This window comes from Pinus tabuliformis, chromosome 2_1 (assembly GCF_031772625.1).
Source record: "Pinus tabuliformis cultivar Carrire ecotype Pingquan chromosome 2_1, CPIR1, whole genome shotgun sequence".
NCBI classification, from domain to species: Eukaryota; Viridiplantae; Streptophyta; class Pinopsida; order Pinales; family Pinaceae; genus Pinus; species Pinus tabuliformis.
This window is the reverse complement of record NC_142299.1, coordinates 728,383,312-728,396,700: the sequence shown is the minus strand read 5'-3', so window position 1 is coordinate 728,396,700 and position 13,389 is coordinate 728,383,312. Positions and strand designations below refer to the sequence as shown.

At 41.6% G+C, this 13,389-nt stretch overlaps 1 long non-coding RNA gene across 1 annotated transcript in view; it reads right to left on the bottom strand.

Moving 5' to 3' along the window:
- Positions 1-426: 426 nt before the first annotated feature.
- LOC149202660 (uncharacterized) overlaps positions 427-13,389 on the bottom strand; it is a 148,749-nt gene continuing 135,786 nt past the window's right edge. Inside the window, exon 3 of the long non-coding RNA XR_016253558.1 lies at positions 427-845. This is a non-coding gene — a long non-coding RNA (uncharacterized LOC149202660). The remainder of the gene's footprint in view (positions 846-13,389) is intronic.

Genomic DNA, 13,389 nt, shown 5'->3' with positions numbered 1-13,389 from the left:
GTGGTTGGGAGGAATATTTGTTATCTTCCCGTTTAGGTTCAATTCCCGCAAGTGACATGATGAACTTCGTTGTAATGGCTTTGATCTTTGTTGTTGAGCATGATCAAGGAGACAGAAACATTTATATTCCTATTATGGAATATAAAGATATTTCTCTTGAAAGATAAAAAGCAAAGAAGAAATAAAGAAAAACAAACAATCCACAATTCCCAAACATCCACAAGATCTGACTGATGAGCCCGCAGATAAGTTACAACTCATTAAACAAGACAAAAACAACTTATAACCACTGTAATTCCCAAACACCTATAGGATTTAACAGAACCATTGGCAGACAAGTTGCAACTCATTAAACAAGATAGAACTGACTTGGTTGGGAATTTTGATCAATCAAATTTTCCAAATATGATAAAGTCCCGAAAAAAAATTACAAAAATTTTATACCACCTGACCACAATAGATATTACATCAACCCCAGATTCAAGCCAGAGAGACAATTTGTAGAGATAAAACCTGTTAAAATATACAAACATTTAATAATCACTTATCATAGCTTGACAGTGCCAGAGTAATTCAAAATAATTATCCTACACCTCATTGTGTCCTTGAGCTGTTGAATAATGCAAAAAAGAGAATTTCGAACACCAAGGCCGAATACTTTACGAGACGTGGGTTGCATTCCAATAAAACCTTAGCTTCTTGCAAATATTCGTCTCTAGCTGCAGACACCAGTCGTTCTCCAGAAGCAGAACATCCAAAGGATTGCCCATGAAATTCAATATTCAAATTTTGTTTAACAGGGCTTCAGATGAGTTACGGAACTGGATGGCTCTCAAAACTCCAATCTACATAACAATGTGCACAATAATCATGACAGTCGCCCCTAATGATTGACAATCATTACCTCCCGCTTTTGGATAGTGTTTTTCTAATAAAAGAATCAAAATTTTGCAACAAAAACAAAGAGAAATAGGACAATGAAAGTAGCACTACAATTATGCATCTTTGCTTGCTGTGATCAAACATGGGACGATAAAATACACATTGTACATCTTAGGGCCATGTCCTCTAGTTTTTATAAGAATGAACATTTCAGTAATACAGAGACAAACAAATATTTATATGCATACCAGAACATAGAAATTTGAAGAAGGGAGAGTATTTCCATCAAAGTGCTCGCAATGGAAATGTCGAGGAATGCTTATAATAATTAAGTAGTTTCCTTGTTCTATCAGTCCAGGTCTGAGGAGAAGATGACAAATATTCACCTATTAAATTACTGAAACACACCTTAACATAACATATTGTAGGAGAGGAGAAGATGACAAATATTCACCATTTAAATTACTGAAACACACCTTAACAGAACATATTGTAGGAGAGGGCCCTGAAACTGCTTTAAACTTACAATTCAATCAACTTATGCAACATCAACATACATATGCAAATCAAAACTTTAATGTAGAATTAGTTGTGAAACTGGAGAAACGATGGCTCCATCTCAAGTTGTAAAAAGAAAACTAACTTCAAAAATTGACCGAAAGGTTATATTAAGACATATTGATCAATGGTACATATAAAATCCATCAAACTCATTGCCCTAACCTCCTAACCCATAATTCAAGGCTCTATGCCCACCAGAGTTTTGAAAATTCCAACACAGTATCTCAACAACAAAATCCCAACACCAGGAAATTAGCAAAGCATTTTTAAAAAGAAAATACAAATTATAATAATGTATCAATCTACAAGTTTTTCCTCCTACCTAAACTTACACACTATGACATGCACATGCCTCCTTGGCTAATGAAGGTCCCCAGGTTCAACAGAATCATGTGATTCAACGAGAGTCTTTTCCATGCATGAACGTTTCCTTATCCGTGACAATTTTCATCATATCCTCGCTGTTAGATTTGATTCGTTGGTCAACATTATATTATTTTATATTTATTAAATTTTGCCCGCCTTTGCTAAGATTTCATCGCGGCTTTGTTTTGCTCAAAATTGACATGGCGGAAATTGCATTGATTAAATTTAAAGATCTGTTCCAATTGCTAATATCTCGGAACTTGTTTATCTGTGCTATTATTTGTCATCTCATCATTATTCTTTACCGGTTTCTACTCAAATTTTGATCAATGACCAAAATTTGTCTGGAGACTCTAGTTATGACATAGTGGTGGATATAATGATGAAAATTCCAAAAGATTTTTAAAAAATGCTAAGAAAAACCTGTGAGATTTAGAAGTTGTAAGAATAAGGCTATTACACTGTCAATTGCAGCAATAAGGTCGCTCGGGTAAGACTTCTTTGACGAGAACAACTACTTTGGATTCTTTCATTTTAAAACTAAACAGCACAAAGTTTTTGAAAACTCGACAATTTCACTAAACAACCCAAAGTTTTTGAAAACTAGACAATTTCAGAGAACAATGAGGTTCCCTGGACCGTGTAAATTATGTGGTCCAACAACCATTAAAACTGAAATAATCTACCCCTATCACGATTCATAGTTAGCACACACATTAATCAATTCATTTATGGAACACATATCGTCATCCTACATAAAGCTCATGGACTACAGACTTTCCAGGTGCTCCATGCGAAGACATTACATGTCCAAAGCCACTTTCCACATGTCCCACATTTGACATATGTACATTGTTTCACATGCAAGCATTTGAAAGTAGGGCCTTGGGATTACTGTCATTAAGGACATTGACCAGAGCGAGAATGGCACCCAACGGCCTTATTTTGGCCTTGATTTCATTCATCGATGGAACACTGAACGATGCAGCTGCACTGTTTCCTTAGGTCTCCATTGTGTCGCTGTATCACTGTCTGAGATCCCAAGTGTTCGGTGGTTTCTCCGAAACACGGGGTGTGAAAATGTGATGTTGTAGACCCACCTAAGATTTGTAGTACTACAAAAGAATGTCAATTGCAAGTCATAGCTATCTCAAGATTCAAGAGTAATTTATCAACAAAATGCATGCAAGTAGGGCTCTATCCCCTCCCTTCATTCACGGCCAGAAGTGTTTCCAAAGGCGAAAGGGCAACATAGAGAGTAGATAGACCATCCATGGTCCAGATCTCTGAGCGCCACGTATCCTATCTAAGCTAACCGGCTAGCTTCACTAATTCTTTAGTTGGGTGAATTGGCTTCCATTGAATTGCTCTATAATTTGGTCATCCTCTGCTCATACAGAGGATAAGGAGGCTGCCTGCAAATTGTCTTTACCGATGGTAGGGTCTCTCACCAAACCTCCTAAACATAATTCCAGTGAGATGGGCTAGAAGCTGGGTTATTAGTACCATTGAACTAGTGTTTTCCTGGAGAATGGCAAGTAGAGTTATCAGAACAAGGTCATGATTTAATGAATCATTCTACCAGAGTTGTCGTAGATTGAGAGAGAATGGCAAGTAGAGTTATCAGAACAAGGTCATGATTTAATGAATCATTCTACCAGAGTTGTCGTAGGTTGAGAGAGAGGAGTGGGGCGAGAGAGCAGAAAGGATGGATGGTTTCCTAGGTTCATCTTCACACAAGGTTCGTTACGAGGTACGATAAATATTTTTTCTGATTTATTTCAGTTGCCATGAAAATATGAAAGGACCAATTCAATTTAGTTTAGTGAAATACTGAAAAAATGAAATACACAATAGATATTCTATCGAAGTATGAGAAATATGAGCAATGTTTTCATGATGTTGGCCCTAATACAAATAACTGTTCAACTCGGGCATATAGGCACATAACTAGTTAGTTACCTGTACAACAGAATTAAGTTACTTATGCTTCTTGTCATTGTTAAGCTGAGTAGCTGTGGACCGGGACTTGTACCAGTTCATAAAATATATAGGTGCAGAGTGAATTTAAAACCACTGCATTTGCTCTGATCAAATTCACGCATTCAATGACACATTAACATACTTGACTAATATTTCTGTTTGACTAAGATCTGAACATGTGACTTGTCTAGCTCTGAAATGTTCCAGAAAATTTCCCAGTACTAACCCATAAGCTCGGACGAGGATCATCGTCGTGTAGCTGATGGAGGTCCCCTGGTTCCGCCGGGGCTTCAAGCACCCAAAAGCCAACAATGATGTCCATGCCAGCCTCCTCAATGATGTCGAATCCGCCTTCTGTATTCCCAAGCCAGCTCGCCTCAATGGCTTCAACATATCTCTTGTCCGTTGTCATTTAGTCTATCCACGTGGCAGTTTTTAATTGAACAGAAAAAGTCTAGTCCATTTTTTTCAATACATTAGCTCCAGTTTTTCAGCTTCCTCTGGATGGATCATCTAGAAAGAAAGAAAGAAATCGTTTTAACGTCCACAAGGCTAAAGATAGCCTATGGGACAGATTGCTTCTTCATCTGCTTGATGTATTCGATCTTTTTTCTCTGAAGCTTCAAAATAAATGCTCCGAGCTTCTAGACAAACCCCTCGCTAAATAGATTATCCAAAGAGCTAGCTACCAGCATATCTGCCTTTGTCTTTGAAGGCCTCACATTCTAAAATGAAATGTTTTTCCGTTTCCACTTCTCTGGATGAACAAAAAATGCATACTCTTTCCTCCCACACTTCCTTTGGCCTTTTCTAGCGCCTTGTTTCACAACGGAGTTGATGAGAATTAGTCCTTAATTGAAAAATAAGAATTTTGGTTCTCCAAGAGATATTGGCCTCTATGTATGCTTTTGGTTGATGGCTATGAATGGGATTAAACACTTCAATATAGTAATTTTTCTTTCTTCCTAGCTCCTTATCCCAAGTACGCTTGTGGAACTTTTCCATAACAAAAACTTTTATCCCTTTGCTGTTTATGGGACATGTATTCGAGCAAATACCCCATTACTAAACCATTTGTTATTTTGTTGCATCCAAGTTTTTTTTCACTTGCACAATCTATCATTAAAGACAACCTTAGGCCATCTACCCTCTTCCATTTGCTCAGATTTTTTAAATATCTTATGACTCGCACCATAGCAATTGCTTCAATAGGAGTAGTCCCTATTTCACTTAACAAGACATCATAAGGAACTGCACTTTTAATCTTAAATTTTTTTGTAATCAAACGCTTCTGAATTTTCTCAATTTGTCTCCACTGCATATCGGATGTACTACTGGCCCATAGTTCACAACCATCGAAAATCACTGGAATTACTAAAAGCCCAAAAAGAGTTTAAGTGGTTTTCCAATCTCATAACTTCGCCTCTCTACACTTATTTTGAAAAGCATAAATTGCTTTCCAACCCCCAAAGTTCTTTTCTTTCTACAACCATTCTAGCTTAGGTTTTTGTTGAAGTCAATTCTGAGGTATTTGTAATCCGCAACTTCTTCCACAATGTTGCCTTCAAAGTAGAACTTATGTTGGTTATGTTTTCTTTTCTTAGAGAAGACCACTATGTTCATTTTGTTGATATTCACTTGCATCCCCACACTTCTACAAAAATGCTCAAGGGATAGTAAGTGCTCTTGCAAAACAAGAGCCGATTTAGCGATCAAGATAAGGTCATTTGCATACAAAAGAAGCCGTATAACAAACTTGCCCAATTAGATACCATCACCCCCTTGCGAATTTAACCACTCCTCAAGCTTGTCGATATATAAAAAAAAAAAGGGTAGGAGACTGATGGGGCCAGCCCACGTGGTCCCGCCGTTGCAGTGCTGAGGTGTAAACAACCGTTGTGATTATAATAATGTGGTAGATCTGTTGGATAGTTATGTGGGTTGATTTGTAATCGGCACCGTATGGATTTGTTTTTATGAGGGTTGTACCTTAACGCTCTGTCCTTTGAACATCTGTCCTCCTCGGGATCCCACGAATCCGTCCAGGGTTTGGGGTTTTCACCCTTTCGCGCCCACCTCACTCTTGTTATTTCGCTTAGTCTTTTTGCTCTGCAAGCTTTGTAACTCGCGGTCTTTTCCTCTGGGTGCGGTTTCCTGTTACTTGTTTGCTCGGTTCGTTGTTACGACTCCTGGTTACCCTCTCAGCTTCAGTCGTTGTTGTTTGGTCCGATATGGCCCTGTTCCTCCGGCGTTTTATAATTGATTTGGTAAGTCTGGATGGCGTTGCTTCTCGGCTTGCATGTCGAACGTTGCTGTGGTTTGAGTTTTCGTTATTTTCTTTCCTTAGAGGGTTCCCATCTCTGCATATGTTGTTTGTACCCTGTGTATGATTTCGATTTTCTTCTGTTGACAATGTCCGCCCCTGTGACTATTGTTTGCTTCCGGCACCGGTTCGGCTTCTCTTCACGGTTCTTGATAACTCGATGGCGGCATCCTCAGTTGGAATCTCTGCATGCTTATTTGGTAAGTTTGGGTTCTATGTCGGCATTCTTTTGTAACCTTCTGTTCCTATTCCTAATGTTGTGGCTCCTTCGTGAGCAGGGGTCCTCTCGGGGTTGGCTGGAAGTTATGGTTCTTCGAACAGGTAGGGCTCTGTCGCCTTTTGTCTGCTCGCCTTTTCAGAGGGTTTTTTCTTTTACCCGGTTTATACTGTCGCCTAATCTAATCCTTCCTGCGCATGTTCTTGCAGGTGTGACTGTTCGTGGTTCCGGGGTTTGAGCTTCCAGCAGTTCGGCAAACACGGCTGGTTTTCCTTTTGGTGTTTGGCAACTTGTCTTAGGGTGTTTCGACTTCAACTGTTGAACTTGGTTACTGGTCTTAGACTACTCTCCTTATGTGCTTGACCCTTCGTTAGTTGCTGGGCGTGGGTATGATGTTGAATCTTGTGCGAGTCGGTTTCTTGTTTGCTGTAGGGTTAATGTCTTCGACTGTGGTTTTAATTTAGGCTCTTAATGCGGACAGTATGTAAAAAAAACTTTTATTGGAAATCTATACATATATATTTTGACCGACTGTGCGGTGTATTCGTATGAATTTTAATTTAGGTGAATGGCAAGGACTTGTATCATTTCTTTTCACATACCTGTGATGAGGCTTTCTTTAATGGTCTGGTTGTATGAGCTTTGGCTACTGCTTGTCGTCTAGCTTGTTATTCTCCCCTCTGGGCTCGAAACCTGTAGCAAACACATTCGGCAGTCTTGCATGATACTTTATTTGCACAAATGCACAGTTTCTGGAAGCACGATAGGAATATATAAATATGCACAGAATGTTTCTCTTATTATTACTTCTCTGTTCTCTTACACGAAGTCGAACCCCTGCAATGGTTTGTTTCACCCATTTTATAATACTGTTTACAAACAGTTTTGTAACTGCTGTCAGTTGGGTTGTTGGTTATAACAGTTGTTTCATATGCGGCTTTTCCATAGCTAGTTAGTACATTCTGTTTTACATGTATTTCTCAACCGTAATATGGCTGTTTGGAAAACAAAGAACGCTACCTAATCACTACTGTTCCTAATTAAAATTAAAAACCATAACAGTATTGTTTTTCTTTGTTTTTTTGGCAATTTAAAGGGTAAAGTAAAATAAATAAATAAATAAAAACTAAGACAGATCTACTGTCCATCCAACGAACTGTGTCCTCTGTCCTTTTCGGAAACCACTGCCCTGTTAACCAGATGCTCCTGCATCAGGCTCCCGGGGTAAAAGAAATTCATGGCTCCGTTCCATGAGTTCCTCCACCGAATAACCAGCCTTCCGTATCTGCGTCGCGTCGAGCCATGAGCTGTCCTCCATTGGACGGTCTCTCCACTTGACGAGGTAACGCAGATATTCCTTCCTGCGTGTCTTCTTGGCTACCTGGGTGCTGAGGATCCCTTCAATCTCATGGGACTGAGCCGAAGGCAATTGTTTCTTCCAAGAACCGTCTCCAAATTGGGTGTCCCGTTCTGGCTGTACCACACTATCATCCTCTGCCTGGGCATTATATGGGAACAGGTCTGCCACGTTGAATATAGGTGATATGCCTATGTCAGGTGGCAGCTGAATCTCGTAAGCGTTGGCTGAAAATTTTCGTAGGATCTTGCATGGACCAATTTTCTTATATTTCAACTTATTATATGTGCCCTTAGGAAACCGTTCCCGGCGCAGATGCGCAAGGACCTCATCCCCAACATTAAAATGTACCTCTCGTCGCTTTGAGTCTGCTTGCTGCTTGTATTTCTGTACGCTGTCCTGCAACCTTAGCTTGACTTTTTCGTGAAGCTCGCTCATTGCTTCTGCAAAATCTTCCCCATCCGCGCTTCTCCGTTCCAGCTTTCCCAAATCTCGCAGTTCATGTATTCCCCGAGGATGCATGCCATACAAAATCTGAAATGGGCTAAGTCCGGTGCTACGATTGGGCGAATCGTTATAAGCGAATTCTGCCTGGGCGAGAGCTCGATCCCATAATCGTGAATTTTCTCCAGTCAAACTCCGTAATAAATTCCCCAAGCTCCTGTTCACCACTTCCGTTTGTCCATCAGTCTGCGGATGATACGTAGAGCTGAAATTTAGTTGCGTGCCCAACTTTTTCCACAGGGTGCGCCAAAAGTGTCCTGTGAATTTTACATCTCTGTCTGAAATGATAGTTCTAGGTAGGCCATGTAATCTAACAACCTCCGTGAAAAACAAGTGTGCCACGTACGTGGCGTCACTAGTTTTCCGGCAAGGAATAAAATGAGCCATTTTTGAAAATCTATCTACCACCACCATTACTGAATCATATCCCCGCTGCGTTCTAGGCAGTCCTAGGACAAAGTCAATGCTGACTGAATCCCATGGCCTGCTTGGAACAGGTAGTGGTGTGTAAAGTCCAGTATTCTGACTGTGTCCTTTCGACAGTTGGCAGACTTTACACCTGGTTACATATCTCTGTACATCCCTGCTCATTTTAGGCCAATAATAAAAATGTCCGAGTTGCTCCAAAGTTTTGTTGATGCCAAAATGTCCCGCTAATCCGCCACTATGCTTTTCCCGTACAATATTCTCCCTCATCGAACAGTCCGGGATACATAACTGCCCACCTCTGAACAATAATCCTTCCTGTAAATTATAGTCCAACCACGGGCTCGCATTCCTTAATACGGGATTTTGGCAGGCTTCAAAAGCTTCCTTGAAATCTGTGTCCGTTTGGTACAAATCCTTCAGATGTTCGAATCCCAATACCTGTATGCTACTCTCCTGTAAGAGCAAGGCTCTTCTGCTCAAAGCATCTGCCACTTTGTTGGCTTGCCCACTTATGTGTTTTAACACAAAAGTGAAACTCTGCAAGTATTCTACCCACTTGGCGTGTGTTGCTGCATTACGTATTGCAATGCCGAATTATCAGAAAACAAAACAAATTCATTTCCCAGCAGGTAGTGCCTCCAATGTTTTAAAGCTTGGACCACTGCATAAAATTCCTTGTCATATGAGGAATATTTCTGCCGGCTTTCATTCAGTTTTTCACTGAAAAATGCTACTGGTCTGTCTTCCTGACTGAGCACAGCGCCAATAGTTGTTCCACTTGCGTCACATCGAACCTGAAAGAGTTTATTAAAATCGGGCAGCCTCAAGATTGGCCTCTCCGTGATCTTCCGCTTCAAAAGCTGAAAACTGTCTTCTGCCGCCTTGGTCCAACAAAAAGGCTGACTGGCCTTTTTGATGGTCTCTAACATTGGTGCGCAGATTTCACTGAAATTTCTAATAAATTTCTGATAAAAACTTGCCAGTCCGTGAAAACTACGTACCTCAAATAAGCTCTTCGGTGACGGCCAATTTATAATTGCTGCAATCTTTTCTGGGTCCATTTTCAATTCATTTTCTGCAACTACAAATCCCAGATAGACCAGCTCCTTCTGCAAGAAAGTGCATTTCTTCAAATTTATCAGCAGTTTGTTCTGCTGCAACTTCTCTAACACCTTTCGAACATGTTGAAGATGCTCTCTTTTTGTTCTGCTGAAAATTAAAATGTCATCAAGATAAACTATCACGAACTTACCAATAAATTCCTTTAACATCTCATTCATCAGCCTCATAAAAGTACTAGGAGCGTTACTCAATCCAAATGGCATGACCAGCCATTCGTACAACCCTTCATTAGTCTTGAAAGTTGTTTTCCATTCATCTCCTTCCCTAATTCTGATCTGATGATAACCACTCTTCAGATCAATCTTTGTAAAATAAGCTGCTCCACTAAGACAATCCATCATGTCGTCCATCCTGGGTAAGGGAAATCTATATCGAATCGTAATTTTGTTTATAGCCCGCGAATCTGTACACATTCGCCATTCTCCACCCTTCTTGGGTGCAAGTACGGTTGGTACTGCACAAGGGCTCAAACTTTCCCTGATCAGTCCCTTATCCAGCAACTCCTGCACTTGTTTACGAATTTCCTCATTGTCTTTCGGGCTCATCCTATACGCTGCCTTGTTTGGTAAGCTCGCTCCAGGTATAAAATCAATATGATGGCTAATACTCCTCTTGGGAGGCAACTTATCTGGCAAATCGTCAACTACAATGTCTTGGAATTCTTCCAACAACTCCTGAATTTCCACAGGCAGTTCTGACTTTTCTGTATTCAGCAACATCGGTCTTGTCCTCCTTACAATTGCGTAATTGACCTCATTTTCCTCAATCTGTTTCACAAACTGTTTTCCTCCAATTAATAATGTTTTTGTTCCGCTTGGTTCTGTTGTGTCTTCCTCTTTGATGGGTACAAGCGTGTGTTTGACCCCATCTTTCACAAATTTATAACAATTTGTCTTCCCATCGTGTGTCACCTTCCGGTCATACTGCCACGGTCTCCCAAGCAGTATATGGCACACGTCCATAGGCATAATATCACAGACCACCGTGTCATGATATTTGCCAATGTAAAATTCTACCTCGCACTGTTCATCTACTAGTAGTTGGTGGCCCTTCTGTAGCCACGACACCCTGTAAGGTGTGGGGTGTTTTAACCACTTCAATCCCAGCTTTTCCACCATTTCGGTGGCAACCAAATTGTTTGTACTTCCGCTGTCTATAATCAATTTACAGCACTTCCCCTGTGATTTGCAAACTGTTCGAAATAGCGCTTTTCGCTGGGTCTGTTCAGCCACCTCCTTGGCTGGTTTCAACAACACTTTGTTCAAAATTAAAGCTTCCCCTGTTTCTGCCACGTTTTCGATCTCCTGGGGTTGTGCTTCAGCTTCCTCAGGCTGCGCAACAAATGCTCCCCTCTGGCCAGCGCGTTCAGCTTCCGGGCATTCGAAGGATCTGTGCCCCCACTTATGGCACCTGTAGCACTGGACATTAGTCCCCCTTCCGCGACCATTTCCTCTTCCCCGCTGATATGGTCGACCTCCTCTAGTGCTTTCTCCCTTCTCCGCTGTCCCTGAAGTTCTGGAACTGCTGCCTTCTTCGCTATTGGTGGCAGTTCTCCCTCTGCCATAGGACTGGCCTCGTCCTCTGCCATTCCCTCTCCCTCTCCTATTATTCTGTTTCCTGTTAATTTTCTCTTCAGCCTTTACAGCACTCTGGAAGGCTTCTTCAATATTTCGGGGAGAGAGAATACTGATTTCGTCCAATATTTCCATCCTCAAGCCATTCACATACCTCGCTGTTTTTTCTGGAGTATCGTCCGTATAACCAGCACGTAAATTTACTCGATAAAACTCTTCTGTGTACTCTTTTACAGTCATACCTTTCTGCCTTAAATTCTGTACTCGCCGATAAAGTTCAACCTGGTAGTCTTTAGGCAAAAACCTGCCCTTCAGTTTTGCCACCATCCTTGGCCACTTCCTTATCGGCAACTTGTTCATCCGTCTTCTGTCCGCTTGGACGCTATCCCACCATAGGGCAGCGTGTCCTTTTAGCTTAGTCGCAGCAAATCTAACTCTTTTATCCTCACTAATCTCCTCATTTTCGAAATACTTGTCTAACTCACTCACCCAATCCAATAAAACTTCAGCGGACAGACTGCCATCATAATTCGAGATTTCCGGTTTGGGTTTGCTGCTGGCTAACAATACTGACCTCAACAGTCTTAATTCCGAGGCTTCTTCCTTTGACCCATTTGTAACAGTTGTTGCCTCGTCTTCACTGTCATCTCCAAGTTCCGGGTCTCTTCGCCTTCCTGCCTCTACTGCTTCCAAGCGAGCAGTAAGGATTCTCAACTGTTCTCTCAAACCCTCGTCTGCTATTCTACGTGCACCTCTTCCTCGTCCTCGTCGTTGTACTTCCATCTTTCTCTACCTCCTTAAAAAAAAAATTGCTCTGATACCACTTGATGGGGCCAGCCCACGTGGTCCCGCCGCTGCAGTGCTGAGGTGTAAACAACCGTTGTGATTATAATAATGTGGTGGATCTGTTGGATAGTTATGTGGGTTGATTTGTAATCGGCGCCGTATGGATTTGTTTTTATGAGGGTTGTACCTTAACGCTCTGTCCTTTGAACATCTGTCCTCCTCGGGATCCCACGAATCCGTCCAGGGTTTGGGGTTTTCACCCTTTCGCGCCCACCTCACTCTTGTTATTTCGCTTAGTCTTTTTGCTCTGCAAGCTCTGTAACTCGCGGTCTTTTCCTCTGGGTGCGGTTTCCTGTTACTTGTTTGCTCGGTTCGCTGTTACGACTCCTGGTTACCCTCTCAGCTTCAGTCGTTGTTGTTTGGTCCGATATGGCCCTGTTCCTCCGGCGTTTTATAATTGATTTGGTAAGTCTGGATGGCGTTGCTTCTCGACTTGCATGTCGAACGTCGCTGTGGTTTGAGTTTTCATTATTTTCTTTCCTTAGAGGGTTCCCATCTCTGCATATGTTGTTTGTACCCTGTGTATGATTTCGATTTTCTTCTGTTGACAATGTCCGCCCCTGTGACTACTGTTTGCTTCCGGCACCGGTTCGGCTCCTCTTCACGGTTCTTGATAACTCGATGGCGGTGTCCTCAGTTGGAATCTCTGCATGCTTATTTGGTAAGTTTGGGTTCTATGCCGGCATTCTTTTGTAACCTTCTGTTCCTATTCCTAATGTTGTGGCTCCTTCGTGAGCAGGGGTCCTCTCGGGGTTGGCTGGAAGTTATGGTTCTTCGAACAGGTAGGGCTCCGTCGCCTTTTGTCTGCTCGCCTTTTCAGAGGGTTTTTTCTTTTACCCGGTTTATACTGTCGCCTAATCTAATCCTTCCTGCGCATGTTCTTGCAGGTGTGACTGTTCGTGGTTCCGGTGTTTGAGCTTCCGGCAGTTCGGCAAACACGGGTAGTTTTCCTTTTGGTGTTTGGCAACTTGTCTTAGGGTGTTTCGACTTCAACTGTTGAACTTGGTTACTGGTCTTAGACTGCTCTCCATATGTGCTTGACCCTTCGTTAGTTGCTGGGCGTGGGTATGATGCTGAATCTTGTGCGAGTCGGTTTCTTGTTTGCTGTAGGGTTAATGTCTTCGACTGTGGTTTTAATTTAGGCTCTTAATGCGGACAGTATGTAAAGAAAACTTTTATTGGAAATCTATACATATATATTTTGACCGACTGTGCGGTGTATTCA